Source organism: Adiantum capillus-veneris, chromosome 16, assembly GCF_014529385.1.
Source record: "Adiantum capillus-veneris isolate H3 chromosome 16, ASM1452938v2, whole genome shotgun sequence".
Taxonomy (NCBI): Eukaryota; Viridiplantae; Streptophyta; class Polypodiopsida; order Polypodiales; family Pteridaceae; genus Adiantum; species Adiantum capillus-veneris.
Genome location: NC_140946.1, coordinates 63,364,240 through 63,389,925, shown reverse-complemented (window position 1 = coordinate 63,389,925; position 25,686 = coordinate 63,364,240).

The following is a 25,686-nucleotide window of genomic DNA, read 5'->3' as shown; positions in this document are numbered from 1 at the left end:
GCATTGGAGTATTGTTACACGTGTAAAAAGGACACTGATGTTGAGGATGATTCTCATTATATGGATGTTCTACCCGGGATGACTGAGTTTGACAATGTGGATTGGGTCCACCTAGCAGGCAACCATAGACACTTGGCAAAATAGGGGGACAACCTGGGTAACACCTGAGTGGGATGAAATGCCACAACTCGTACCTTTAAATATGATAGGAGCAATGCATATAGATTTTGATGACCTACAAGATGAAGGCTTGACTGACATTGGAACCAATAACATCTTAAAAGACTCTAGCACACATGATTTGGAATCAGAATCATCAATTGAAATCAACTATGAGGATGAAGAATCTGAGTTAGATCTTGGTACAAATATGGGGACAAACCATTTAGAGCCAATGGTATCCTAGACGGCAATCTATCCGGGAGGGGAGAAGACACAAGTAGCTATTCATCTAGTGACTCTTCACTGGAGATTGGCCATAATAAAAAATTAGAGAAGAAAGCTAAGAGATATAAGAGGCATCAATATTGAGCAAATGTGCGTGCTAGAATAAATGAAAATAAATCTACCGCAAAATGGCTTAATTATTTGGGGGCATGTGATGCTTATTATAAGACGGTAGATAATTGGGGTGAATACCTTTAATGCATCATAGTCCACAACCCATTGACATCGCACAGCTAGAACCTACAGAGAAACCAAAGTTGAGCCGTACTATAAGGAGACGACAAAATTGAGAGCTAGCTCAACAACAAAAGGAAGACAAGACACAAGCTCAAGTTGAGGCTAAGGAGCGACAACAACGTATAAGATGCCAACAAGAGACCAACCTTGGAGTTACACATGCATTTCACATTAAAATAGAGTATGATTGGTTGGACTTTGACACACCTCTACGATACCCTATTGAGTTTAATAGCACCTATGGGAAAGTTATATATAACTCCTTTTTGGAACGATTGCTAAATATAATCTGTTGTCATATGGAGTGTAGTGTCAGTTAGGGAAGCCATCTCTATTTGAGAGTACCATCCAAGTCAAGGGTATCAACAAGAAAAAAACAATGGTTTTTGGAACTTGGCACACTTTTGTCAGTTATGAAAATGGGATTGTAGCTCAAGACTTTTTGGTCATGCCTGCTGGAACTATGGAAGGTAATATAAACCTAGGACACATGTGGATGATTGCAACCAAATGCACTATTAATTGGGGGACTAGGAGTGTCACAACACAGAAACCAAATCTTAGCCCTACCACTCAAGCAATAGTCCCTGAGATATCACCTCCTAAGGAAACACAACTCCAAAACATTACATGTCCAAGAGGTTGCACCATTTGTACCTATAGCCCAACCTTCTAGAGCTTCAACTTCTGTATAGCTGAAACAAAGCTGGAGACTCACAAGACCCATTGTGATACAAAAAATAAAACATACAAATGGGTCCCTTAAGCTTCTTTAGCGACCATTTTTAATTCTAAAAAAGAGAAGCCTTGTAAGATACGCCCTACTCGCTCCAAGAAATGTAAGAAAACATTGTGTTGGATTCCTAAATGGAATCTCGAGGCTACTATGAAAGGAATGATCAAATCCGGGTGCCTAAATTTAGATTGTGTTCTTACCTATCACCTATAGTCCCATGTGAGCCAAATCTTGTAGCGATAAACCTGATTGAAGATCGTGGGAGGGAAAGATCACAAAAAACTATACACCTAATCCAGAGCTAGTTTGGGTACCCAAGCAAAAATGACTTGTTTCGCTCGGTTCAATCAAAGAAGAAACAAATGAAGCTTCTTCACAACCTCCACCTACCATTGTAAATATCCATACAAACAAGAAAGAATTTCCACCTCCCATTGTAAGTTCACCACCTACAACAACGTTGCAAGTAGATTCATGGGAGAGTACCTTACCACCCTTGCAACTATATGAAATGCCTAGAACGGTAAAAAACTATTGGTTGGGTAGATCATACCTTTTGGGACGATGTCGTCACCTTTTCAAACCAATCGTTCCAAGTTGTTATGGGTGAAGACTTTGAAGGAAGGGGGGAGTTTTTGCTAACATCCATCATTCACTTGCTCCCCTCTTAACCTTCCTTCCAGACCACTCAATCTCCAAATCTTAGGGAATGTATATATATATATATAGCCCTACACACAAGAAAAAAAAAAAGTAAAAGAGCAAGAGCCACAAAACAAAAAATTGGAAACCTATAAATTCTAGTACATGATCCAAAAATCATAAAAACACATTATACACAAGGACACGACCTTTTGACACGAGCCTTATAAGATTTAGACAGTAAACCAAAATCTATCTCTCTGTAAAGATATGGCTAGTAAGCTAGAGTCATCCACTCCTACCTTGGGTGAGAGGTACCCTCTTTACTTTTCACAAGTGTTTCACATAGTCTACCCGATGCTTGCATGTGATTGGGATTTGGTAGATATGCTAGCGTGTGATAAGAATTTTGAGGAATTAGAATGGCTGATACGTCTCTTGACCACAACTAATCCATACTTAGTAGAGGATGTCTCTCCAATTGCACAAACTCACTCTCTTGACCAAGATGACCTTAGACGTTTTGAGCGAGATGGAAACTATAATGGAATTGGCCTATTTAACTTGAGAGTAACAGAAATGAATGAGAGTACTTTTGAGAAATGCCTTTGTGAGCATAGCGGGTGAACATAATTGAAGATAGCAACATAATCATAGCAATTAGTTAAGTTGGCATGAAAAATAATTTTGCAAGAGAGATAATCTAGAGAACATGACAACAATTGAGGACAGGATTTATGTGGAGCCGGTCCCCCCTCCAATAGGAATTTGTATTATGATTTCTCCCACTGAAGAGAGACTTGTTACAATACAGTCTTTGTGTTCCTTGTGACCTAGGTGACACAATGAAGATGGAAAGCTTCATGCATCACAAACATAAAATAAACTTGAAGAAAGATTTAACTATCCGAAGCCTCAGTCTCAAGACCTCGAACACCTTCGAAGGTGGAGAGAGCTAGCAAGGAATGAGGGTAGGGAAGAGGAAGAAGAAACATTTCATAGGAGAAATAATTAGTTCCTCATTTATCAAAGTTATTCTTGCTAGCATACATCCTAGCATAGTAATGAATAAGAAGGATATGGAAAGTTTAAGCATTGAAGCGTGGCTCTTGGTTGGATTTGCACTCCATAGCCAAGAGTGTTGGTGTAGGCTCTCAACCTCTACTTGCTTGGAGAAGGAGAGGGAGCTCTTTAACTTTGCATAGCACACAATGAGAGTGTTTGCGAGTGTGTGTGGGTGAGTATACCCCCTTAGAAACCCCCTAGATTTCTTTGGTGGACCCCCCCTTATAGCTCATGCTTGAAGCTCATTCGACCCCTCCAGGCCTAGCCAATCACAAGCAAGAGGCATTACAAGCAACAAGGGTAGCCTTGAGACAAGTGTCCCCCTTTCCCCTTTGAGAGAGAGGATTTGATAAATGAAAAATAAATTTATCATTGGACCCCTTGGGTGGCCAACCAATATGCTTCAGGCACACCATGAGGGCAACATGAGGAGGAACTTGACAAGTGTCCCTTTTGCTTTCTTTGTACCATGCATGCCTTGTGTGAGTGTGTGGTTGTTCTCTCTCATCCCCCCTCATGTAGGGCTCGCCCCCTCCTTGTAGGGATTGAATATTTGACTTTTTGACACCTCAAGCCCCTCATGCATAGGCCCAATTACCACCACAAGCTTGGCCCTTAAGCACTTTAAGCTCGGGCTAAGTTCTCACCTCAAGTGTAACCCTAGCATCTGAGGCATGTCAAGCACCTCAAGCATCTCAAGAACCTCAATCATCAAGCACCTCAAGCACCTTAGTCATCAAGCATGACAAGCAAGACAAGCACCTCGAGCTGGGTCGGGTTCCCGCACCTCAAGCTCAACCCTAGCTTACCTAAGGTCAAAGGACTTTTACACACATTATTGGAGGTCTTCAAGGAAGCTAACCCAAACGTCTTATGCTCCATTGGTTAGCCTTTCTCTTTTATATACCATCTCTCATTTGGACCCCTTTACCATTAGCCTCGTATTGATATTGATCTATAAGCACATGTATATATATTAACCCCTCTTCCTGTTTATTCTCACACATTAAGTATCAGTTTAATATGATAAAATCATTTGGGTTGGTTAGATATTAGATATTAGATTTTATGACATTACCTCTCTCTTGAAATCATAGTCATCCTTGACTATGAGATAGAAGAGATAAAGCCTAATCATTAGTCAATTTTACTTAGCGGGTAGAGGATCCCTTTTTACCCTATGACATCTTTCCAAGATGGATGACTAATCCATTTGGTGATTGGGAGACATAGCTGCCGCAAGCATGTCTGGTCTTTAGTCCATTTCATTCTCCCAAAGTAGAGTGACAAATTCTACTTGGTGTTTGAGAGACATCGTCATCACAAACATGATTCTAAGAATGCATACTAGTTAAATTTGTGCACAATTAAAAAGAGGACTAGTCTTATAAGACAAAAACATGAGTCATTTAAAAGAAATTTGTACATTTGCTTACTTTAATGTAGCATGTAAGCATTGGCAAGGTTTATACTATCCTTGAGTTGTATTCCTTGCAGCCATCTAGCATCTTGAAAAGGATAATTTTGACCTTAATAAGATACCGTCGGATAATCTTACCATGTCCTAGTACCTTGTCTTCATGCCGAAGAATAGCTTTGGGTTGTAGCACCTCTTCTTGGTCTTCAACTTCGGGAGGGTCTTCAATCATTGGTTCAGTTGGTGGCTCTCCTTTATAGGGCTTAAGTAGGCTTACATGAAAGGCATTGTGTATGGGCCAATGGTTGGGCAGCTTGAGTTGATAAGCCATCTCATTGATGGGATTCAAGATTTGGAAAGGACCATAGTATCTTTTTTCTAGTTTAGCATAATACTTTTGGTGGCCCGTAGGATTTTTGCCCATCGTTTTCCTTAATCGAGCCTTAGAAAACTTGAGTAAGACCCAATCATTTTCTTTGAACATTAAGACTCTTCTGTGTTTATCAGTAATAACTTTTTTCCTTTGTTGAGAGATGGATATAGCCTCCTTAATCTTTTGAAAAGATTCTTGTAGGTCACGGCTATACTCATCGGCGTGGTGAAGATCTTCCCATGTACTTTGAGTAGCAAGGGACTTTTAGGTCTTCCCTCAATGATCTCAAAAGGTGATTTTCTTGTAGAAGTATGTACAGTATTATTGTAGGCATACTCTACAAGAGGTAAGTACTTTTCCCATTGTGAGTGTTGATCTACTTCGGTAACATAAGTCTTGAGTACATCGAGTATCGTAAGATTGGCTATCTCACTTTGGACATCCGTTTGTGGGTGATAGGCTGAAGAGAAATTCAATCCTGTTCCTAGATTTTCAAAGAGACCTTTCCAAAAATTACTCGGTATTCTAGGATCTCTATCTGACACGATGGATGTGGGTAATCCATGGTGCTTGAAAATACGAGATATGAAGAGTGTTTCCATTTGATGTGCCTTAATAGTCTTTTTGATAGGAATAAAATGTGCTTGCTTACTAAACTTGTCGACTATTGTCCATATTCCTGTATTCCCCCATGGACAGACTTGGGTAATCCAAAGATGAAATCCATGGATATACTCTTCCATGGTGAATTTGGGATAGGCAATGACTGGAGTAATCTAGGTTGCTTCCCTCTATCATACTTGGTCTTTTGGCATACTACACATTTTGAAACATACTCTTGTATGTACACTTTCATGGTAGGCCAATAGAAGTATGTCTCTACTCCTTGGAGAGTGGGTTGAATACCTCTATGCCCCGCATATGGAGGAGCATGGGATTCATACATAACTTTCTTACAAAGGGAATGGGTAACACATAGCCTATTGCTGTGGAGAAGATAACCATCCTGCAAGGTGAATGGTTCCTCTTTCTTCCTGAACGCAAGGGCTGACATTATGTCTCTAAAGTCAAGGTCAGTAGCATACTCATCTATCATAGAGGATAGATAATTTTGAGTAGCTATAGACACCACATTAACTTTTGGTCGTCGTGAAAATGGAAATATGGAAATATGAGTATGGAAATTAAATTGAGAAAGAAAATTTTCCCACCTCATTTGTTTGTCGGAAAGCTTGGTTTGTGTATGAAATACTTGAGACTTTGGTGGTCAGTTCGTAGGATAAATGGAGTCCCCAATAGGTAGTTCTTCCATGTGTCTAGGGCATGTAGAACAACTAAAAGATCTTTCTCATAAATGCCCAAGACTCATTCATAAGTATTGAGCCTTTGGCTCTCATATGCTATGACATGCCCTTCTTGAAGCAAAACTGCTCCAAGGCAATCACCACAAGCATCACATTGGACCTCAAATGGCTTTGAGAGATCCGGAAGCACGAGGATTGGTTGGGAAATAAGCTTCTCTTTGAGCTTATCAAAAGCATTTTGCTCCTTAGCAGTCCATACATACTTATTGTTCTTCTTAGTTACGTCGTGTAGTGGTCCTGCCACTTGAAAGAATTTTGCTATGAAGCTTCTATAGTATGCGCACATACCAATAAAGCTTCTTAGCTCATGTAGATTTCTTGGGTTAGGCCATGCTTTTATTACCTCTAACTTTGATGGATCCATACGGATACCATCATGAGAGATAGTATGAACTAGGTATTGAATCTCTTGAAGGAAGAATTTTCTTTTCTTTTGGTTGAGAAAAAGCTTGTTCTCCCTCAATGCTTGAAAAATCACTTGGAGATGTTGATTATGTTCCTCCAAAGACTTGGAGTAGATGATGATATCATCAAAGAACACTCCAATGCATTTTATATCACCAAAGAACACTCCAAAGCATTTGTAATAAGGTCTAGAAAGTTTCTCCATCAGACGATTAAATGTAGCTGGTGCATTAGTCAAGCCAAAAGGCATGACTAGATATTCATAAAGAACAAATGTTGTGTGAAACGCGGTCTTTAGGATATCTTCATCCACTATCCTAATTTTATGATAGACACTTTTAAGGTCAATTCTAATGAAGTAGGTAGAGCCTTGTAGCTTATCAAACAGATCTTCTACTCGGGGCACGAGAAATCTATTTTTGATAGTGATATGGTTTAGTGCTCGATAGTCCACACACATACGGTATGCACCATCTTTCTTTTTCACTAAAAGTAATGGAGAACAAAAGGGAGAGAAACTAGGCCTCACCATCCCTTTTTCTACCAATTCCTGCAATTGCCTCATGATCTCCTCTTGTTGAGCTTGTGAGACTTGATAAGGAGGTTTGTTAGGCGGTGAGCTTCCTGGAAGGATCTCAATGCGGTGGTCATCATCCCCTCGTGTTAGAGGTAAGTCCATAGGGATATCATCGATGAACACATCTTGGAATCCTTTTAGAAAATTAGACAAGTCTAACTCTTCTTGATTCCTACCATTTACATTTAATGAAACATAGTATCTTTTAGAGACTCTTTAGCAAAAATCATGTACGAAGAAACTGAGCTCTTCATTGACTTATCAAAAGTAAGAGGATTTACAAGTGGAATAGTGAGACCATGCTCACTAGCATCTATATACATGTTCTTTCCCCTGTAGGTGAAGGAGATTCTCCTTTCAGGGAACTTCATGTTGGAAGCCACGCGATGAAACCATGGCGCCCCTAGGATAGCATCCTCATGTTGGAGAGGAGAGATGAAGAAGTCTTCTTTGTCGACATAGCTTTGGACATGAAGCCTCAACTTCCCAATCAAGGGAGTAGCAGAGGCTTGTTGTCCATTGAAAGCTGCGTCAACCATTACCATATCTCCCATCTCAAAAGCTTGAATGCCCAACTTGGTGGCCAACTCCATTCATATGAAGTTGTGAGTAGAGCCACAGTCAAACAAGATAAAGGCATCATGCTCTCTTACCTTTCCCCAATCATAGGAAAGTGACGATCCTTTGCAATGAGCATCCTCTTTTGGAGCTTCGATGGTGAAATCCCTAGGAGTCTCATTGCGAGTATTCTTCTTGGGGCAAGAACGATAGCCATGTCCTTGCTCCCCACACTTGAAACACTTTTGGTCCTTGCGAAAAGCTTCAAGCTCTTCAAGAGAGAGTTTGTTTTTACCTTTGTAAACTCCCTTCTCCTTGGACCGATTGTTGTTGTTGTTGGAAGTGACTTGCGAAGAATTTTGAACATTGGTTTTCCCCTTTACATCATTTTTGTCTTTGTTTTCCATAAGCTTGACATTACATCTAGCCCCTTGATGGAAATTGATATGTGAAGCAACCATGGTGTGATGGATTACTTCGCAAATAGTACCAGGCCGTTGAGAGTTGATGTATTCGGTCATCACATAATTGCTACCTTTGCTCGACAAAGTCTATCTTTTGAAAGACAGTAGCCTTGAGATGTAAATCCCAAAACTTGTCTACGTACTTGTGGATAGACTCATGAGAGAGAAGCTTCAAGCTGCACCATTCGGTAAGCACTTTGTCCTTTGCATTGCTTGCAAGGAATTTCTTCATGATAGAAACTCGAAGAGTTTTCCATGTCTTTGGGGATTCACCATTGCCATGAAGGCTAGCCCACCATTGACGAGCTGAGTTTTGGAAGTGCATAGCTACATGACGTAGCTTGGAGGACTCTATGAAGACCTCGTCTCCAAAGGCCGCATCAAATTGAAAATGAAGGCCAACACTTTATTGGTAGCACCAAAGGTGCCATCATAGGTGAGAAAAGAGATACTCTTTCCTCCCTCCTTGATCTTCTTTAGCTTTTGTCACCTTCGCCATGCAGGAAATGATTGTGATGTCCTCCCCTCTTGTATTCTCTAGGAGAATAGCCATAGGTTTCATCGGAAGAGGAGGAAGGTGAAGAAGAAGGAGAAGAGGGTGACCTCTTCCTACCCCTTTTCTTCCTTTGTTTCCTCTCTTCCCTTTTGGAGTGACAAGGAGAAGGACTATGTGTTGATATTTTCCTCTTGAGAGGAGTGGGCGATCGTCTAGACCGTTGTCTTCGTGGAGCCACATCTTCATAGGAACTTAAACTTTCATTGCTTTCTTGCTCTTTGGATTCCTCCTCTCGAATGGGAGAGAGTCTTCTTTTGGGGGTCTCTTGAAGAGGCCTCCTAAGCTCTTTCTCCTCTTGGAGAGGAAGGTAAATTTGATAAGCACGAAGTTGTTGAGTAACTTAGGCTTGCAAAGCAGGGTTGCCCATAGCTTGCTACAACCTAGTGACGAGATAATTCACAAACATGGGAGCATCATCATTAGCACCTTCATGTGCAAAATCAAAGTTATCAATGTTCATTCTACTCTCTTGATTTATTGTCAGCCTTGCTAACAAAATTTATGTATGTACTTAGTGTATGCTTTGGCAATTCAAAACCTTAGTTGTCACTCCTCTTAGCCTTTGAAAATCGGCTCTTAAGTATCTACACCCATGACTAGAAGTGGTTAATTATAGAGAGTAGTGGAGTAGGTCTCACATAGCAGAGTTGCCGAGGGCTATCTCCTTTCGGACTTCTTACGGCTCAATAATGGAAAAGCCGTAGGAAAGTCCTAAAAGACTCCATTATTAAGTCCAAAGCTCCCGAGGTGTGAACCATATCCCACATAGTAAGCTTAACAAAACCGATAATAGATCCCAGTTCCACTTACCCTAATAGATCCCAGTTCCACTTACCCTAATATAACTAACAACATCAACCATTTATAGGCTACTTAAGTACCTCTCTTCTTAAGCAAGAAAAGAGAAACCAAATGCTCTGATTCCAATGTAATGGAATTGGCCTATTTAACTTGAGAGTAGCGGAAATTAATGCTCAAGTACTTTTGAGAAATCACTTTGTGAGCATAGCGGGTGAACATAATTGAAGATAGCAACATAATCATAGAAATTAGTTAACTTGGCATGAACAATACTCTTGCAAGAGAGAGAATTTAGAGAACATGACAACAATTGAGGACCGGATTTATGTGGAGCTGGTCCCCCCTCCAATAGGCATTTGTATTATGATTTCTCTTATTAAGAGAGACTTGTTACAATACAATCTTTGTGTTCCTTGTAACCTAGGTGATGCAATGAAGATGGAAAGCTTCATGCACCACAAACATAACATAAACTTGAAGAAAGCTTTAACTATCCCAAGCCTCAGTCCCAAGACCTCAAACACCTTCGAAGGTGGAGAGAGCTAGCAGGAATTGAGGGTAGGGAAGAGGAAGAAGAAACATTTCATAGGAGAAAGAATAAGTTTCTCATTCATCATAATCTTCTTGATAGCATACATAATAGCATAGTAATGAAGAATAATGAGATGGCAAGCTTAAGCATTGAAGCATGGCTCTTGGTTGGATTTGCACTCCATAGCCAAGAGTGTTGGTGTAGGCTCTCAACCTCTACTTGATTGGAGAAGGAGAGGGAGATCTTGCACTTTGCATAGCACACAAGGGTAGCCTTGGGACAAGTGTCCCCCCTTCCCCTTTGACAGATAGGGATTGATAAATGCAAAATCAATTAATTAAATCGCCTAAATTATCATTGGACCCCTTGGGTGGCCAACCAATAGGCTATAGGCACATCATGAGGGCAACATGAGGAGGAACTTGACAAGTGTCCCTTTTGCTTTCTTTGTACTATACATGCCTTTTGTGAGTGTGTGGGTGTTATCTCCCCTCATGTAGGGCTCGCCCCTCGTTGTAGGGATTGAATATTTGACTTTTTTGACACCTCAATCCCCTCATGCAAAGGCCCAGTTCCCACCACAAGCTTGGCCCATAAGCACTTTAGGCTTGGGCTGGGTTCTCACCTCAAGTGTAACCCTAGAATCTCAAGCACCTCAAGAACCTCAATAATCAAGCACCTTAAGCACCTTAGTCATCAAGCATGACAAGTAGGACAAGCACCTCGAGCTGGGTAGGGTTCCCGCGCCTCAAGCTCAACCCTAGCTTACCTAAGGTCAAAGGACTTTTACACACATTATTGGAAGTCTTCAATGAAGCTAACCCTAAGGTCTTATGCTCCATTGGTTAGCCTTGCTCTTTAATAGACCATCTCTCATTTGGGCCCCTTGATCATTGGCCCCGTGTTGAGATAGATCTATAAGCACATGTCTATATCTTAACCCCTGTTCCTGTTTATTCTCCCACATTAAGTGATTAGTTTAATATGAGAAAATCATTTGGTTTGGTTAGATATTAGATATTAGATTTTATGGCAGAAACACACAAAATGCCTCTATAATCACCCGACACACACTCTTGGGATGATACACACACAAACTATGGGGCACCACTCGACTTACACAACCCACCTGGCCGAGATAGGAAACACGCCGATCGAGTGAGAGGACAGAGACTATCCATTTGCCCACTCAAGACACACACACACACACACACACACACACGTTGTCGAGAAATTTGCGGTCTTGCCAGGAAAGCACCGGGCTTATGGCTGTGAGAGTTTGTGAGAGAACTCAACAAAAACTATATGAAGGAGTTAAACCATAGATGCCATGAATACTAGGGTTTGGAAAGAAGTGCAATCAAAGAAGACTCACTCTTTCTCTCTTGCAGTCACACACACACAAAGAAAGAACGAAAAATAGAATGTCAAAACAATACGAAGATGGCATTCAATCTTGGCTGATTAAATAGGCTACGAACTGTTCTTTGGAATTGTAGTTTTGTGCTTACCATAATATATATATTTTGTCTAGTGATTGGGATTAATTGTGTGTATAAATCCTCTTGGTTCATAGCAAGATAACTACGCTTACATCAAAAGAAAAATTATAGTCCATGAGAGGTAGTATGATGGGATCCGGTGATAGAAGTATTTCATTGAGCCTTTCAGGGCCGAAGAGAAACACTACACGTTGTTGAAAGTGTATTTTACGGCTAATCCATACGTTAATTCTAATAGATCGTACAGAGTGAAAGTGATAGAAATGATCATCATGTGGGTTATTCATCTAGGATAGTATGTGAGAAATGTAGATATGAGAGAAGTGAAGAGATGAGAAGTTTCCCTCCCAAGCCCTATTCTTGCCCGTAGGCAATAAGGATACTGCGGGGAGAGATGTACCTGTAGCAAAGAGAACCTAGAGAGGATGAATTACTAAGAATGAGAGAGATAGGTTTGGTTAAGGAGATGAGGTTAGATACATATATATATGTTGGATTAGAGATGAAAATGAAAACAACAACAAATCAAGAAAACATCAATGTAGAACACATCTTACTTGACAAACCCTTTGGCACCATTATTGATAGAGAGAGAAGAAGAGTGGATAATTCCACTTTGATTGATACACCAAGTGCAAGACCTTCTTTGATTAGAGTTGATCTTCCAAGGTTAGCTTGTTGCAAGAATGGCTAGTCTTCTTCTAGGAAAAAGTGTAGGCTTGGGCTTATGTTAATGGCTAAGTACAATTAGGCGTTACTACTCACTCCCTCATGAATTCCTCTCATCAATGGCTTGAATGCTTGAGTTATTTCCAAGGAAGAAGAGGTCCCCTTTTATAGGTGAAGGGAACCCACAAGGGTTTACACAAGAAGAGAGGAGCCAGTGTGAACAGGAATTGGAAAAGTTGGAAATGAGCTGTCCCTGCATGATGTGGGCAGATTGGGGTCCAGTATTTTGATCATATCTCCTCAACCGTAGCTCCAAATAAAAAAAAAAATATGAGCAGAAACTTCAGCTCATTAGCTACGATTTTCATTTTAAAATCATTCTCCAATTCGGATTGGAACCTTGTGTAAAAAATTCATCAAAATAGGGTCCATTTATGGCAGCAAAAGTCTTCATGTGGTCTCCTTAGCCTTGACTTTCATTTAATTCCCAAGGACACCTCATGCCATATGAAAGCATGACATTTCTCCTTGACAAAGTTTTGTAACCATGCTTGCAATAATGCATTAAAATAAGTGTATCTTTGAAATCATGCCACCTAGTGTCCCACTAGGATTTGATTCTCTCCTAGTAGCTATTTAAAAAGAAATATAAGAAAAGTATAAAAAATACATAGTAGGAAAGAATGGTTGACGGATATACTGTTTGCAATAGGAAAGAATGTCTCCTAGGGAAAATTTACCTTGGCATGTTCATTCTATTTCTAATGTTGAACTAGTCCTGATCCCCCTACTGATCACAGGGGGCCGCTCGCGACGATATCGCAGTAGCTAGAGTTACTAGCTTAGGGCCTTTATCCACGTCTTGCTTTCTATGCGGTGGGAATGTCCATGTCGTGATTTCTATGCGGTGGACATACCTAGTTGTATGGGCAGCTAGGCGACAACGGAAGGAGTAAAGTCTAGCTGGAGAGGGGATGTTGTACCTCCAGAACATTGGAATTTTAATGAATAAGTTTGAGTAAAACTTTTACTAGAGTTTCTGTCTTGGTGCCGCTTTGCAATACTGGTTGAAGGGCCGTCTTTATGTTGAACAAGGAGTTTTTATGTTGAACAACAATTGTGGCATTAATTAGGACACACAAGGAAGTTTGAGTGTGGGGGTGGAAAGTGGGGGCTTGGCTCAGGTTGCCAATGCCTATGAGAAGGGTGGTCCCGATTGGTCGAGAACTCTCTGTCCCCATAGTGTTTAAGTCGACACTAGTATTACTCATTGCCCTAGAGCGGCGAAGTCTCAAGTGTACGTGCATCTGAAACATGGGGAAGAAGGCACTCGGGATTTCTCCCCTCTTGGAAGGTGGGTCTTAGGATTGCTAGAAAGGTTAATCACGCTTCCCCTACGAGGTGGAGCTAGATCTCGTTGGCTAGCAGGCTCGAACTCGACTCACTTTGTGATGAGAGATTTTCCGCTAGATGAACCCTGAACCACTTTGTTTGCTTCCTCTATAGATCTAGTGGCCACCAAGTTTACCATCAGATCCGTCGTTTGAGACGGCGGGGTGGGAACCTCACACCTGGTATGAGAGCCAAGGTTAGGCTGAGAAATAAAATCGTATTGTTTGAATAGTTAAAAGGAACTAAAAGTATGTAGGTAGCTGATCCGAATTCCTTGCATTGGTGTTGCAGGAAGACCCCGTGTTAGAATATTGGAAGTTCCTAGTGTTTGAGCTTATTTACGAACAAGCTCGACGACGCCAGTTTACCAATTCAGGCGAGATGTCATGGAGATACTGATGAAGACTCATACACCACACTCCACTCGCATTGATAGAGGATGGGAACTTGATTGGACACTTGCAGGAGGGGTTTACTACATCGATGCTCGGAAGCTAGGATGTCTGGCTACTGATTTGAAGAAGATACGTTGGGGAGAATAGTTGAGGGTGGTGGAGATATTCTACTTGCTGCCTACACAATTGGACCTGAGTGTCTCTGACGACACCAATCAAACCCTCAACGAGTGGCTTTTGGAAGGTCACCAATGTAATCCCATCAAACAAAGTTAGGACTTTTGGAGTACCAAAAGAAGAATCCCGGCTCGACACCATAGTTTACTATCCTCTAAAGGATGAGTATAGAAACTACTTCACGAATAAAGTAGAGTATCATGTTAACAAAATCTGTTAGTCGTATCTTATACGCAATCCAAAAATCCATGTAATAAATTGATCATCAGTTATCCTAAACCTTGAGGGGTTTCAATTGTAATAAATTTTCATCAGTAAAGAGATTTTTGTCTCTGAATCTCTATCTCTTGATAAAGTGGGATTTTGAATTTCATTTAAAGTCACGTGTCTATTTTGAAATCCAAGTAATAGTATCAAGAATCTCGTATAACCCATGTAGGCACCGCCTGTTGCTCTCTACTCGGCGCACAAGAGAAGAAGCTCCTCCTCAAACAAGCCCAACCTCCGATCTTTAAGGGCGAGGGGGCAAATGTGGAGAGAGATGCAGAAGTGTGGATGGAAGCAATGGAAGACTACTTTGAAGCTGTGGGAACCCAACCCGTGAATCAAACCATGCTTGCGATGTTCAGCTTGTGTGGCGATGCCAAGATATGGTGGAAGCAACATCGCAGGGACTTGGATATGAAGGGATCTTCCCAATCCTGGGAAGACATCAAAGTTGCAATAATGGGACATTACTTACCACCCACCTATAAAACCTTGAAGATGAACGAGTTCTTTTCACTTCGGCAGCTAACTTCATCTGTCGAAGAATATTATGCAAAGTTTGTCACTCTTCGGAGATATGCTCCTAAGATGACCTTGGAACAACAGGTAGCGAGGTTCTGCCAAGGGCTAATCGACCCTTTGAATACTCGGTTGGAAGCTCTCAGAACAACAACTCTGCAGGATGCCTTGCTGAGGGCCAAATCTTTAGCTCTTGAAGTACAAAAAGTTAATCAGAATAGGAGGAATCATTGGGCAAAGAGGGCAAGGACAAATGTTTGGAATAATAGACCATCCAACCAAGCATATGACCAGCGCCCTATTGTGGCTACCACCACAACCATGGAGTTCCCAGATGTTCGATGCTATGGTTGCGGTGAGCTTGGACATTACAGATCCAAGTGCCCAAGGAACACTCAGGCAACCAGCGCTAATGCCATACCCTTGAATTCCCATGGGCATGGAAAATCTAATGGAAGAGGAGGACATGGAAGGATGAACAGAGGGCGAGGGCGTGGAGCTGCCGCCAGACTGAATGCCGCAGTGGTACAATCAACTATGGGAGACGAAGCAGTGGAGAGAGCAACCTTGCACGTTGCAATTGACAACCCCAATGGTTGCAAGCAATACGCAGTCATTCATATGTCAGGATCTCTCAGAGGTGAACAAGTTAACTTCCTTATAGATTGTGGTAGTACTCTTTCATTTCTTTCACCCAGATGTATGAGGAAGCTAAAGCTAGATAAGTATCCAACAAGCAAGCTAGTTGTAGAGTTAGCAAATGGCAAGGAAGTAGTATCTCAACACTCTGCAAGAAAAATCGGCTTTAATTTAGGGGGACACCCAACCTCTGCCCAATTTCGAACCCTACCCTTAGGATTCTTTGATGGGATACTAGGGATGGACTGGTTAAAGCAAAATAAGGTCCACATCCATTGTGCACAAGGGAACTTTATCTTTACAGATAGCTTGGGTAATGAAGCCTTAATCTAGGGGGAAAATGGGAGACCTAGGGCTACTCTAGTTAAGGCTAGCAGACTCTTGAAGGGACTAAGAAAGGGGCAGCAAATTTATGCGGTGAAGCTCAACAAGGTGGACCACTCAGATACCACACTTTGACCAAACTGATTGAGGGATTATGATGATGTATTCCCTGAAGACCTTACGAATCTTCCGCCACATAGAGAGGTAGATCATGAGATTGAGACTATCCCTGGATGTGAACCTATCTCAAAAAGACCTTATAAAATGTCACTTCCAGAGACCATTGAACTCAAGGAACATCTTAGGCAACTTATTGAACAAGGATTTATTCGACCCAGCACTTCTCCTTGGGGTGCACCAGTTCTTTTTCAGAAGAAGAAGGATGGAACCTTAAGGCTATGCATAGACTACCGTGGACTGAACCAGGTAACTGTCAAGAACAAGTATCCAATTCCAACGATTGACGAACTCTTGGACAGGCTCCACGGTGCCAAAATGTTCACAAAGATTGATCGAAGGTCAAGATATTACCAAATCAGGATCAAGGAATCAGATATTCCAAAGACAGCTTTCAACACTAGGTATGGACACTACGAATTCACAGTAATGTCTTTTGGTCTAACAAATGCTCCTGCAAGCTTCAATCAACTTATGCAGGATATTTTCAGACCATATCTGGATGATTTTTTCTTGGTTTTCTTTGATGACATTCTGATCTATTCTAAGAATGAGGCAGATCATGAAGAACATGTTCGCAAAGTACTTGATCTTCTTCTAGAACATCAACTTTATGCTAAAGCTAGCAAGTGTACATTTTGCTCACCAAAGGTCAATTATCTTGGATTTGTCATATCGGCCGAAGGGATTTCAGTCGACCCTGATAAAATCAAGGATATCTTTGATTGGCCTCAACCATCCACCATCAGTGAAGTTAGAGGATTTCTTGGGATAATGGGATGGTACAGGATTTTTTTCAAGGACTATGCACGTATTGTTGCACCTTTGACAGAACTCCTGAAGAAAGGAATGAGGATCGAATGGAAGACCGAGCACGAGTCTAGCTTTGCTAAGCTAAAAGAATTCTTGGTCTTAGCTCCTATTTTAAAGCTTCCAGATTTCAGTAAGGAATTTGAAGTAGCGACCGATGCTAACAAATTTGCTTAGGCAGAGTTCTTACTCAAGAAGGAAGACCAGTGGCTTAAGCTGAGGGATCATGAGAAGAATTATCCTACTCACTATTTGGAGCTTTTAGCAGTTATAGATGCGTTGAAGTTATGGAGACATTATCTTCTCGGACACAAGTTTTAGCTAGTTACAGACCACAAGATCTTAAAATGGATTTTTACTCAACCTATTCTCAATATGCGACAACGGCGATGGGGATAGAGATTTTTCAATAATATGACCTCGACATAAAGTATAGACCAGGGAAGGAGAATGCAGTTGTAGATGGACTTAACCGAAAATCTTTTCTCGGAGCTATCTCCATTCCAAATAACCCTATCTGGGACAGAATCAAAGAAGCATCTTTGGTAGATCCAGAATACCAGCATATAGTATCATTAGTCTAGCAGAATAAGATGCCTGAAGCTAAAGATTACTCTCTTATGGGAGGATGTCTTTACTACAGACATAGAATCTCTGTACCCAGAGACCCAGTTTTAAAGAAGGCTATTCTGTATGAAGCACACGATAGCCCTACATCTGGACATCCAAGTTATGCTAAGACTCTTCATGTTGTGCGAAGGAGTTATTTTTGGTATGGAATGAAAGGAGACATACTTCTCTATGTGAGGCAATGTCTTTCTTGTCTCACAGAATAAAAGCTGAAAGGATCAAGTTACCAGGGAAACTTCAACCTCTTGACATACCCCAGATGAAATTGGAATGCATCAGTATGGACTTTGTTATAGGATTACCTTCTACAAGAGGTTATGACTCTATTTTCATGGTTGTTGATATGCTCACGAAAGTGGCTCATTTAAAACCTGTAAAGACAACCTTTACTGCTTCAGATATTAGCCGGGTATTCATCAAGGATATTTTTAGGTTACATGGTTTACCCAAGCGTATCGCCAGCGATAGAGATGCCAAGTTTACATCAAAATTTTGGACTTCTCTTTTCCAATCTATTGGGTCACAATTAGCCTTCAGTACACCGTATCATCCACAGAAAGATGGGCAGACTGAAAGAGTAAATCAAGTCATTGAGGACATTCTCAGGGCCTATTGTTCGCATGAGCCAAAGAACTGGTTACGATATCTTCCTTTGATAGAATATGCCTACAATTCTTCCGGAGAAAGAAGCATTGGAATTTCACCCTTCAAAGCTCTTTATGGACAGGACTGTTTAGCACCACTGAAATTCTCACATCCAACCATTAGGGTAGAAGCCTCTAGGAAGATGTTATAAGATATGGAAGCCCAGACTAGAGCTATTCGCCAAGACATTCAGGCAGCTCACGATAGACAGAAGCACTATGCAGATAAGAACCGTTCGGAAAGAACCTTCAAGGAAGGAGATAAGGTTTTTCGGCGAGTCCGACCAAAGAAAAGCAACTTATCACTAGGCAGATATAAGAAGCTAAGCCCGAGATATTTTGGACCATTCGAGATTGTTAAGGCTGTGAGTGACCAGTCCTACAAGCTAAAGTTACCTGCAAACTTAAAGGTTCATGATGTATTCCACGTCAGCTTACTCAAACCCTATATTCCTAATCCTGATCAATTCTTGGACTCAGATCAGATAGTCATGCCGGCACAAGGAGATCTCGAGCTCCAACCTGACTATGTACTCGAAACAAGGGAAAGGAAGTTACACAGCAGAACTATCACGCAGCATCTAGTAAAGTGGAAGGATTACCCTGAAGAAGATGCAACTTGGGAGGATGAACCAACACTCATAAAAGATTACCCAAACATATTCTACAGATGAGGACATCTCAAATTCTTCATGTTGGGGAGGTTGTAAGGTCTCTGACCCGATCCAAAAAGAGTACTATTGTACCATGGAATAAACATAATGGAAAAAGTTACTATTTTTTGCAGTTTTTCAAATTCTGTCCAGTGCCATGATGTTTAGAATGCTTTAAAGCTTCGAAATGTGAATTTAAATCATTTTTGTAAAAAAAATCCAAAAATAGTAAGTTTTTGGTCACCCGACCCGTCCAGTTTTGACCGTCTTGAAAACTCCACCCTTATCCCGAAATTTAAAAAATGCATTTTTCGAACCCCGAGGGCTGCTAAATATGGCAAGTACTTGGGCAGATACGCCTTAGTTAGAGCTTAGTATAGCAATTTACGGCATCAAATTCCGACTCGTATGGCCCGTTTTAGCCTAAAACCAATTTTTCCTAAAGTTGTGCGGGGAGGCATCGGGACTCGAGGCTCTGTGGGAACAGGTTCCAGGCCACTCAGAGCCTGCTTTAGCACCTAGGGGGCGCCCTCTTGTCTTGTGGGAGTTGTACGAGAGTTTCCAAGCTTGAGAGTGAGTGTGAGAGCCAGTTAGAATAGCTAACTGGACACTTGGTAGACAGGTAACTAGACTTGCCATGCATTAAGTGAGTGCTCATTCAGATGCAAATAGCAACCTAGGTCGATTTTCAGCTTGGAGGAGCCTAATTAAGAGTGTGCCCACACACACACACATGCTCACACACCTACTCAGTACACACACACACACACACACACACACACACACACACACACACACACCTTGGGGAGGTGCTGCCGGCACACATAGTTTTTGGAGAAGAAGCAAAGAAGGGAAGTGCTGCCGGATTCTCGTCTTGAGAACTCCATTGGATCATAAAATCGAGAGGATTTCAGCCCCTAATCACGGTAATCATGATTTAATTTATGCTCTTCTGTAAACCTCTTCGTCACTCTCTTAATTCCTCATCTACTATGCTTAATCCTAGCTATAATTCTCAAGTGCTGCTCTCTAATTTCACCATATCAATATTCTAATACATAATCATTATCCAATAGTTAATTATGCAGCCATTAATCTCTTCTAATTATAGATTAATGCATGATTAGAAGAGAAATCTCTCTCTAGGCATCATAGTAATGAATTGTCAAGGCGATAATGATGTAGATTTGGTCAAAATTCATTCTGTTACCATATAATCTTGGTATAACTAAGTTAGATTTAAATTATTCATGGATTAAGATGTAATTAAGGGAAAATTAATCCGTCATTAAGCCACTAAGAAGGGAATTTTCTCTCACCTATGCATACGGTAATTCTGCATCTTTCTATTTGCATTAGGAAGGTGATTGAGCTTGTCTATTTCACTCTCTAGTAATTTAATTAGTAAAATTCTGAAATTCCTAATTATCTAAGCCAAGTGATTAACTTTATAGCCAGTTCCCATAGGACAAGTAAAGTATTATCCATAAAGTTACTATGTTTTGAAGGAAAATCTAACCCCCTCGTATAAGAAGGATTGTTCAGTGATTCTAATCTGTCATTTTGATTGTTATGATACTCTCGGACATTATCTCTTTTATCCAAGTTTATCATTTAAGTAGTGAGTATAAAATGGCCTTGGTAAAGAGAACTCGCTTTGGTGGTGCTCACGACCGCGAGGCGGGAACGAGCAATGTGAATGGAAAAGGAAAAGCTCCCATGGATGACCAAGTACCGGCCATCTCACGTGCCATTGACGATGAAATGGAGGAGCTAGGTCATAATTTTATTCAAGTTGTTTAATTGAACATTGCAGACGATTAACTAGGAAAGAACATATCCCTAAACATGTTGGAGAGATCCGACGGAAACCTCGGCATTTGAATTCAATTGTATATTAAAGTCTAAGTAGGAAAGAATGGTTGACGGATATACTATTTTCAATAGGAAAGAATGTCTCCTAGGGAAAATTTAGCTCGGCATGTTCATTCTATTTCCAATGTTGAACTAGTTTTTATCCCCCTACTGATCAGAGGGGGCGGCTCGCGATGATTTCGCAATAGCAAGAGTTACTAGCTTAGGGCCTGTACCCATGGCTTGCTTTCTATGCGGTGGGGACCCACGTCTTGCTTTCTATGGGGTGGACATACCTAGTTGTATGGGCAGCTAGGAGACAACGAGAGGAGTAAACTCTCGCTGAAGGGGGGATATTGTATCTCCAAAACATTGGAATTTTAATGAATAAGTTTGAGTAGAATTTTTACTAGAGTTTCTGTCTTGGTGCCGCTTTGCAATACTCGTTGAAGGGTCGCCTTAACGAACATTGTGATTCAGAATCTAATCAAGGAATTGACACACAAGGAAGGGTAAGTGTGGGCGTGGAAAGTGGGGGCTTGGCTCAGGTTGCCAATGCCTATGAGAAGGGTGGTCCCGATTGGTCAGGAACTCTCTGTCCCCATAGTGTTTAAGTCAACACTAGTATTACTCATTGCCCCTAGAGCGGCAAAGTCTCAAGTGTACGTGCGTCTGAAACATGGGGAAAAAGGCACTCGGGATTTCTCCCCTTTTGGAAGGTGGGTCTTAGGATCTCTAGATAGGTTAATCACGCTTCCCCTGCGAGGTGGAGCTAGATCTCGTTGCTAGCAGGCTCGATTTCAACTCACTTTGTGATGAGAGATTTTCCGCTAGATGAACCCTGAACCACTTTGTTTGCTTCCGCTATAGATCTAGTGGCCACCAGGTTTACCATTAGATCCGTCGTTTGAGACGGCAGGGTGGGGACCTCACATGGACAAGGTGGTTTTGAGCCACAGAGGAGGTTCATTCCTACTTGTTATAATTGTGGTAAGCTTGATCACATCAACACTTATTGTTCAAAGCCAACAAAGATGGGAGGTTATGTATTCCCACTCCCCCAGCAGATTCCCAACAGGGCTAAGGATTATGCATTGGATATACGAGGAGATCAGGGTGCTAAATAGGAAAATCAAGCCTCAACCTTTGGTGGTCATGTGGGTATTGTGCGGGTTGAAAAAAAAGAAGCAGATGTGTTGCCTATGGGCAAAAGAGAGAGGGAAGGCTATGCTGCGCCATGCCCTAGCAGAAAGAAAGGGAAGGAGAAAGAGGGTGAAGATGCAGAAGCCAAGAGGGATATAAAACCTCGTAGATGATTTGAAGTGGCAGATTTTTCTTTGAGAGAAGTTCAAACAACTTACACTATAAAGGAAGACGTGATTGGGAGGAAAGTAGTTTGCAGTTTTGGGTAGTTGATGAATATGGTGCCCAAACTCAAAAGGAAATGGAAGTCATTCGTGAATCCAGAGAAAGAGCCGAAGGATGGACAAGTCAGAGTGTTTTCTATGGGAGAGTTACCCGACATTTGTCATGTGGTAAATGCTTGGCACAAAGGTGTGGGCATGGGAGAAGCCTACATTGATGGAGGTGCCCAAGTTTGTGTGATCACACAGTCATGTGTCGAGAGACTAGGTCTCATTACATGTGGTAGCTCTGGGTTTCAAATTCGACTAGCAAACCATGTTAAAGGGAAATGTTTGGGAATGATCAAGAATTTGGAAGTTGAAGTCTTTAATGTGAAGGTTATGGTAAACTTTTATGTTATGCCAGCTGGCTTGGGATCTTTTCCTCTCATTTTGGGACGACCTTGGTTGAGAGTTGCTGGTGCTTTGCAAGATTGGGGCAAGGGAACAATCGGTGTGCATGGCAAGAAGGGTGAAAAGAGAGTGTTTGATATGACTACAAAACACTCTCTTGAAGATGGCACTTGAAGATGTGAGTGAGAATGATGAATCTAAAACTACCAGCGATGATAGTTCTGAAGACTCAAAAAGTAGCACTCCTTTGAGTTCCAATGATGAGGGTGAGGTGTCATTTTTGTTGTTGGACAAGGAACATAGAGAAATTAGTGAAGTCCTCCAATTATTAGGGAATATAAATGCTTCAAGCCGTTTAGAGAAACTGTAAGAGTTGATGCAACCAAAACAAGAATTTCCGGTGAAGAAAGAGTTCATTCAAAATATGTTGAGTATTGATTTGATACAAGGAGACAGAAGGGAGTACTTAACAATGTTGGACAAGTTTTCAAATCTTTTCATTACCTCATATCAGGAAATAAGGGGTTTTGTTGGGGATCCTGAGAAGATCGAGCTAGCTGAAGGGGCAAAGCCAATACAACAGAAATTAAGAAGGATGGGTAAGGACCAGATGAGTTCTTTAAAGGAGGAAATGGATAAACTATTGGATGTAGGGCTCATTGTGCCAATTGATAATGCTGAATGGGTGAGCCCTGTGGTAGTCACTCCAAAAAAAGATGGGCATTGAAGGGTTTGTGTTGATTACAAGCCTTTAAATGCAATGACTAAGAAAGATCCTTACCCTTTGCCTTTCATTGATCAACTTTTAGATGCAATGGCTGGTTTTGAAAGATACAGTGACTATGATGGTTATTCAGAATATTTTCAACTTATCCTTGCTCCTTAAGATCGAAAAAGGACTACTTTTATTATGCCATGGGGTTGTTTCTACTTCTGCTGCCTTCCTTTTGGGTTGACAAATGGGCCTGGAGCTTTTGAAAGGAAAGTGGATTGGGTTCTTACCCTGTTCCTTGGAAAGTTTGTCAAAGGGTTCATAGAGGATTTTTGCGTATGCAATTCAAGGAAAGAGCATGTTCAAAAGCTTGAAATGACTTTTGTAAGGTATTATGAATGCGGGCACTACAAGAGATCACTTAAATTCCGGTGCCAAATTACTAGTGTCAATGGTGGGTGCCAGTATATGTGTAGGTAAGTATAGAGGGAGATGAAATTTTTTAAAATTTTCATTTTTGAATTTGTGGCATCTATTCCGATGCATTTCCAACAGCTGTATCGAAGCACTTTTCGACGCCTGTAGAGATACATATTCCGATGCCTATATCGAAAACTATATCGATGGACCCTGCAAAAAACAATCCCGTTGGTCTTTCCCTGCCCATTTCTTTTCTTTTGCGCCTCTTGTCTTGCTCTCTTCTTCCTCACCTACTATAGATCTGGTTCGAAACAAGTTGTCGTATGTAAAAATCTTGCTTGTGTGTGTGTGTGTGTGTGTGTGTGTGTGTGTGTGTGTGTTTGCGGGTTCGAGGACATTTACAACGCCCTTTCTTGCTCAAATAGGCCGCATGTGAGTGCTCAAACTTTTAATGCATATTAAATTAGTTTAAATTAATTTGTACATTGACAAAAAAAAAACATGCTTTAAACTTTCAGTGCTTTAAATATTTATGTCGTTCTATTTTGAAATAATGCTTTGAAAAAAATTGGTTTTGAAATTATGGTTTGTGTTGTGAAATTTCGTTTTGAATCATAAAAAAATCGGTTTGGTTTATGAAAAAAACTTGTTTTGAGGAATTCCTTTTGAATTATGTCATTTTTGAAATTATGTGGTTGATGAGGTTTAGGTTATAGGTTTCAATTAGCTTTAGTTTAGGTTATATATAGGTTAGGTTAGGGTATAGATTATATGTTAAGTTATAAATTAGGTTATACGTTAGGCTATGTTAAGTTAGGTTATAGGACGTTAATTACGTTAGGTTAACTTATAGGTAAGGTTCTATTAGCTTATAGGTTAGGTTTAAATTATAGGTTAAATTAAGTTAAAAGTTAGGTTATAGGTATAGGTTATAGGTTATAGGCTAGGTTAGCTAGATTATGGGTAATGTTTAGGCAACAAGTTAGGCTATAGGTTAAGTATAGGTTGTACGTAAAAATTTAGGTTACGTTATATGTTAAGTTAACTCATGTTTAGGTTATAGGTTTGGATTTAGGTTATAGGTTGTATGTAAAAATTTAGGTTACGTTATATGTTAAGTTAACTCATGTTTAGGTTATAGGTTTGGATTTAAAAAAACGTAAAAAACGAACTTCAATAGGATAGCTTATAGATTATAGGTTAGGTTTAGATTATATGTTATGTTATAGGTTATGCTAAATTGGGTTTAGGTTATAGGTTAGGTTTAGGTTATAGGTTACATTTGAGCTAGCGGCAAATTAATAGTAGAAAAAATTCAAACGGACTTCAAGGTGACTTGTGTACTTCAAAAACCGCAAACGGACTTCGGTTAGGTTTTCCTAAAGGTTAGGTTTAGATTGTAGCTGTTGATTAATCATTTACTTGACCCAATGCACATCTTCAAGAATGTGGGGGAGATCATATGGAAAACCATCACTGGAAAAAGAGAGAGCAAGGCCCAAAGAGATGACCTGCAGGCTGTGGGTCTAATGCCATAGATGTGGCTTCGATTGAAACCCAATGGAAAGTTTTCTATACCAAAAGGTCCATGGGTTTTGAGTCCTGTAGAAGAGCAACAAGTGAAGAAGACTATATCTTCATTTAAGACTCCCACATGCTGCATGCGATGTTTGAAAACGGCTTGTATGAGAGATGACAATCTCAGTGGTCTTAAGTCCCACGATTGGCACAAGTTTTCACAGTTCATCTTACCAATTGCCATAAAGGGTTGTTTGATAGATGACATTAGAAGAACAATCTACAAAATCAGTGAGTTGGTACGCTGGATCAGTTCAAAAGAGATAAGAGAAGACAACATTGATGCAGCACGCTTAAATGTTGTTGAAGCAGTGTGCATGGTGGAGAAGTACTTTCAAACAAACATTCTTACCATCCAAATGCATGTACTTATGCATGTGGTCGATGAAGTTG